Genomic DNA, 6,225 nt, shown 5'->3' on the forward strand with positions numbered 1-6,225 from the left:
ACAAACCAAGAAGAATCAGTATGTACTGGATTGGGAGCATACTGGCTGTTTTCTTAATGTAAAATCTTTAACTTTTCAAATCAGCTGCGGTATCATATCGCTGGTGTTTCTGAATGTGGCAAAGAAGTCTGGTGAAAAGAAAATGGTTAATTCCTATGCAGGCACTGCAGCTCTTCCTGCCAAATGAAGAGCAGGCTTAGGCTCTGTTGCTGCTACCAGGCCAGCTGCACATTTGCTCTGTTGATTTCGTGATCTGGAGCAAGCATTACAAATGCCTCTTTCTGCACTTGGTTATGTTTTGTTCCAAACGTGCTGAGTCAGGACAGTTGAGGCAGCCCTGTTCTCTCAAAAGGAATCAATCTCCTGTAGTCTTCTCCCAGGCAACTAGTGACAAGATAAGAGGACGCAGCCTCAAGCTGTGCCAGGGGAGGTTTAGGCTGGACATCAGGAGGAATTTCTTCATGGAAAGGGTTGTTAAATATTGGAACAGGCTGCCCAGGGAAGTGGTGGTGTCACCATCCCTGGAAGTGTTCAAGAAACAACTGGATGTGGCACTTAGTGCTGTGGTTTAGTTTACAAGGTGGTGATCAGTCACAGGTTTGACTGAATCTCAGAGGTCTTTTCCAACCTAAATGATTCTGTGATACTTCCTTCTCATCATGGCAGGTAAACAGCAGCCCCCTCTGCTTTGACCATTTTCCAGCACTTCAACCTAGCAATTTCCCAAATTTTCCTCACAGCAATATCCTCTGAAGGAGAGGTCCTTCTCCAACCTTCTCCAATCCATGCAAAGCTGTAGTTAGGCCCATTCTTCACCCTTTCCCCAACTGTAGCCTAGGATTCTCTTCTACAAGGAACCAAGATAACCTTATAACACTGCAACTCCATGAATGCACAATTCTAACACTGGATTTTGAAAGAATTTGAGAAAAGCAGGTACTAGTATTTTATCCAGTATGAACTTCAGATCACTAAACTTCAGGTTTAAAGCCATCACTGCTGAAAATCAGTCCTATTTTCTGGTTCCTATTAAATAAAAACATGCAAATAGCAGACCAAAACAACCCCACCCCAATCCATCATAAAAACTGCTAAGACATTAATAACCAACATTACTAGGAAGTTGTCAGTGGGCTATTTTAAAATGTAAAAACCCCTTTTACATTAAAAATTAGGAAGAGAAAACAGTCTCCTAAAATTTAGTACACTAAAAGCAAGAGGAACAGTCTACACCAGCTGTGGAAACAAGGTCCATTACAGGCTGAATTATTTCACAAGCTAAATATCCCTCCCCTAATTGTTTGAATTGGCATTGGTTAACAACCAACTGGATTTGTGACTGTACAGGTATCAAGAAAATGTCCCACTTCAGTGTTAACAAAATTGAAATCAGACTTACTCTGAGGTCAGGGTAATCCAAAAATACTCCCCATGTGTAAATTTTCTTTGCTTTCCCATCACATACTCGTGATTCTATGTCCACCTGAGAACATCTTGGATGAATCATAGAGTGTATCTGCAAATCTGCAGTGACACAAATGTCTTCAGTCAGGATTTCTCTTTATTTGGAATACAGTATCAATGAAGTATCCCATACCTGGAATAGGTACCTCTCTGCAATAACAGAACTGTTACCATTTTTTCAGTAGGAAATGCTTGACTTTTACTTTCTGGCACAAGTCACTGCTCCATAAAAATGAGAAAGTTGGATACAAAAAAAACCACTAGGGAAAACAGTCATGTTGCCATTACAGCACTGTAGGATAGAACTCCAAGTAATTTAGTTTAGGAAAAACATCTTTGCACTGCAAACTTTAGGACATAATTATTCTATTCCACATGTGACTCCCGGTCCATGCTGCTTGAAGTACAGCTTTTTTAGTTTATACTGTTTATTACTGGGAAGCTACTCATAGAAGAAATGAAAGCCAAGAGATTATTTTTCAATTAGGTACCATTTGAAACCAAACTACAGAATCAAAAAACCAGCAGCTGCCGAAAAACATGGGTTTGGCCAGCATAACTAGAGGGGCAGCAGCATTATGCAAGAAACACTGTGTGCTGATTTGGGAGAGACAATAGAAGTAACAATGGATTCAAGAAAGCTAAAACCTAGGAAATACTGTAACCGTCCTTGGGAAGAAAAAAGGAGGTAAAGGTCTAGTTTGACTTTCACTTGCTATTTGAACCTACGTCTTCAGAAGTTTGAGCTCTTTGGCAATCCAGCATTTCACTCTCCTCGCTTAGGTCTGACTGTTTAGGAAATATGATACTCCTATTTCCAAAAGGAGACTTAGCCACAAGGATCACTCTCTTTAATTTTTTTTGACCCATTTTTCAGTTGTCTTTGATGTTTTAGTGTTCTGCCACAGGAATATATTGGAAGGATGCAAACTGAACTTTCCTAGGAAAAAAAGAAGGAAGAACACACAGTTACCTGAACCACTTACATTGAACTAAGAAGGAAATTCTGACACGTTAAGGCAAGTTTACACTGTAATTCTCCTGACTCAGCTAACAGCCGGTAATGAACCACTTCTACACCAAGAAGTAGCTCTCAGGAAAAAAAAAACCTAAAAAACAAACCAGCTTTCACAGCTAAAGCTCCCTTCCCACATTGTTTTCTTGTGGACAACTCGAGCTCAGTCACCTTTGAAAAAATTATTGTAGCAAAGCCTTTCATAAAAACGTAGTGTTTCATGAAAAAACAAAAAACCCCTTAATTTCAAAATTAGTTCAGTGACCAGTCTCCAAAAGCCCATCTATAACATGTGATGAGGAGAAAGCAGAGGTACTGTCTTTAACAGTAAGACCAGCAGTCCTCAGGGTACCCAGCCTCCTGAGTTGGAAGAAAGTAACTTCTTCCTTCTTTTCCAAGGAATTTTCCTCTGGCAACATGTAATGTTTCACTGGACACTATCTAAGATTGATGAGAAGAAAGACCGAATGTTTATTACAGGTACTGTAAAATAGTTTAATATATCCCGATAGTGCTGATACCTCACACAGGTATTTTAGGAATCTGTTGAGAATCATCACTCTCTGTCATTTCCCCACATCCCTGAGGGCCCCAGGTCAGATTTGACACCTGAGGTGCAGAGGAACTTGCGATGGAGCATGCAGGAAGTGGAGGGGTTGGTGATTAAGTTGTTTTTATGTGCATTTGAGCATGTACTGCAGTCAGCTTTTATTTCTCGCAGGCAGTTGCCATCCATTTATATTTATAATGTGCTATGGTACTGCTGGTTGCTGCAGAAAATAGTCTTCAAGAATTGCTTCCATGGATGATTCTATCATGGGAGTTGGTACCTAACTTTGGGATAGTCAGGGTAAGGTATATCTGAGGGAAAAGGGGAAAAAATTTGATAACACCATTGTGAATGAGACTGTTACCTGGGCTTTGAGATGAAAACTAAACTTGGTCATACTTACACAAGACTTTGCTGGAGTTGTGCCCTTCTGATTTTCCTGGGATAGAAACCTCATTAAACTGTATGAAATAATAAAATATTTGAAAGCAATCTGTCTGTTCCTTCTTGTGCCACCCATATCAAAGCACAGACATATTTTCTGCCTTTTCCCTCCCCCCCCCCCCCATTTATTTACTTTCTCTTCCTCAGTCTCTGACTGGCATTTCTCCTTTCTCCTCTGAAGACTCATTCAGGGTGTGTGTTAACCTGGACCTGCAGGCTCTCAATTTAAAGCTGCATTTCTGGCACAGTAACATAAAATACCTCTACTGGTTCACTCGAGAGAAAAAAGCATGTCCATCCTCTATCTTGCTGTTTGGCCCACTCTGATTTTGCTCATGTTTTCCAAGTGCTTCTTTCCAATGAACTCATGAACTGCCCCACATCAGACATTCATCTCCTCCTGTACCATAATGATACTCTTCTTACCAAGTCCTAAATGCTTTTCAGGAAATTTGGCACCCAAACTGAAATGGTGTTGATGTCTGGCAAGATCTGACAGTTGAGTCAGGGTCTTGGCACACTTCTGGCGCTCTGCTATCAGCAGACTGTGTAAAATCATGGCGAAGGATGGAACAAAGTAATAATGAAAACACCCACATAGTTTGGTTACACATAGTACTCTGATGGATTATTTTCCTGCACTTGACTAAGCCATAATGAAAACACAGTCACAGTTCTTCTGTTCAGCTGAAGTTCAGAATCTCACCTTTAGACAAAAATCCTAGAAATAAAGTATTTGGAAATAATTGGCCTCAGACCTGCAGAACAGTATCTTTATGGATTTGTTAAACAGGAATTTTAGGGTTCTTTGGTGGTTTGTCTTTGCAGACAGACTAGCTTGACTTGTTCATAAAAGCATATTTGGCCTCTGATCACAAACTGAATTGATAAAATTTCTTGCATTAATAGCAAACAAATCAAACCCTCCTATTAGAAAGCCAGTGCAATTCAGGGGAAAACAAAACATCAGAAAAATAAGAAACCAAAACAAATGCACCTTTAAGTCACAAGCCCTTGCTTTTGGCATGCTGTAGTCTTTTCAAAGTTTTCAAATGGCTGCATGTAAAGAAAGGTTTGAGCTTTCCAGTTATGTATGCTTCCTTTACTCATCTGAACTGCTGACTTTGTCTGTCCTTTCATTCACAGTAACTACTTTTTGATTACTTAAAAGCACAGAAGCTTGTCTGTCTGGTTTGTTGTGTTTAGTTGTAGCTAATTCTGTATGCTTTGTATTGTTTTACCAAGTAGGGTCTACCTACTAGGCAAAGATCACAAGAGTAGTAACAATCCCATTTTTGTTCTCAGTATTTCCTTCATGGAAATATTCTTTGGGATGTTCTTTGCTTTTCTATTGTTAGGAATTTTTACTAAAAGCTAGCTGTTTAATGACTAAAGCTGGTGCCCTTATATGAAACTAGACTGTATAAACTGTGATACCTGGAGAATAATGCATGTGCTGTGATGTCTGGAGAACCTCACATGCTGCAAGAGTTCTGGTGTTCTCTATGTGTGAGGCAGTGCACACGTGTGGCCAGAAAAACTGGGGTCAGTGCTTGTCTCCCTGACACCTTTATATGACTGCAGTTGTCTGGAGGAATTGATAATTTAAAACCATCCTATGTCCATTGAGCTGCATGAAGTATTAAACACCAATTGAAAAGCTTTCCTCTCAAAATACATATTTTTCTCACTGTCTCCCAAGTAAGGGAAAATGAATTTAGCAGTATTCACTTAAGTTACTTACAGGCTGCATATATGATAATTTAAATGTTATTAATGTATTTTATATAACCATAGGACTTACTTGTGTACTCACTTTCAATGGCTAGTAATTGATTAACAGAAAAAAGAAGACTGAATGTTTCTGTTCGCTTATATAATGATGTTACTACAGTTCTACAGTGAACTTTCCGCTTGGAGTGATGGTCTTTATTTCTAGTCTTTAGCTATATCAAATGCATTAGCTGAAAAGTTACTTTACATTTTCTGCTTAGGTCAGATTCAGGCCCCTTCAGTTGCTGGTCCCTGCTGAGCCTGCTGTGTCAGACTTGTAGTTACCAACACAGAAAAAGGACATAATTTTTTTTTTCCTGCTTCTGGATCCTGATGGGTCTTCTCCGCCAAAATCTGTAGATGACTGAATAAATGGTCCTAACATCACTGAGAGATGGTGGGTTCCTAGAGCCTTTGAGGCATAGGAGCCAGCCCTACCTGTAACCTCTACGACAATGACACTTTTCCAGGACTGTTAAACTTATGCAAGTAAAATAAATTATAAATTCGTTTTTAAAATGCCTGCAGTTTTAGCAAATAATAAATACATCCCATCTCCCACCCTCTCACAGTAGTCTCCTCCTGATGAGCCATTTTATGCCTTGGAATGTCAGTGCTACTGGCCTGCATTCCTGACCTCTCTCCCAATCAGTAATTTCCCCCAGAGAGAAGTTAGTGACTGAGGTAATGTGATGGGATAGAAAATATGAACCCATTGGACTTGGACCATTTCTTTAAGCAAAGGTGTTCTAAAGACAGGTGGGGGAGGGTTAGAAATGCCAAAAGCCTCCATTTAAGTGGCAGTAGATGAGAAGGTGTTTGAGCTGCAGGGGTGAGGCAGAGATGCCACCGTCAGCTGTCTCTATTATGATTTTCCAAGGATCCTCAACCAACAGCCTGGTGAGGTGTCATGAGCACACGATATTGTCCTGCAATTGAACCTGCAGGTTCAGACCAACAACAGTAACAGCAATGAAAA

This window comes from Corvus kubaryi, unplaced genomic scaffold (genome assembly GCF_017639235.1).
Source record: "Corvus kubaryi isolate FWS band 111438036 unplaced genomic scaffold, C.kubaryi_AGA036_p1.0 37385, whole genome shotgun sequence".
Classification (NCBI taxonomy): Eukaryota; Metazoa; Chordata; class Aves; order Passeriformes; family Corvidae; genus Corvus; species Corvus kubaryi.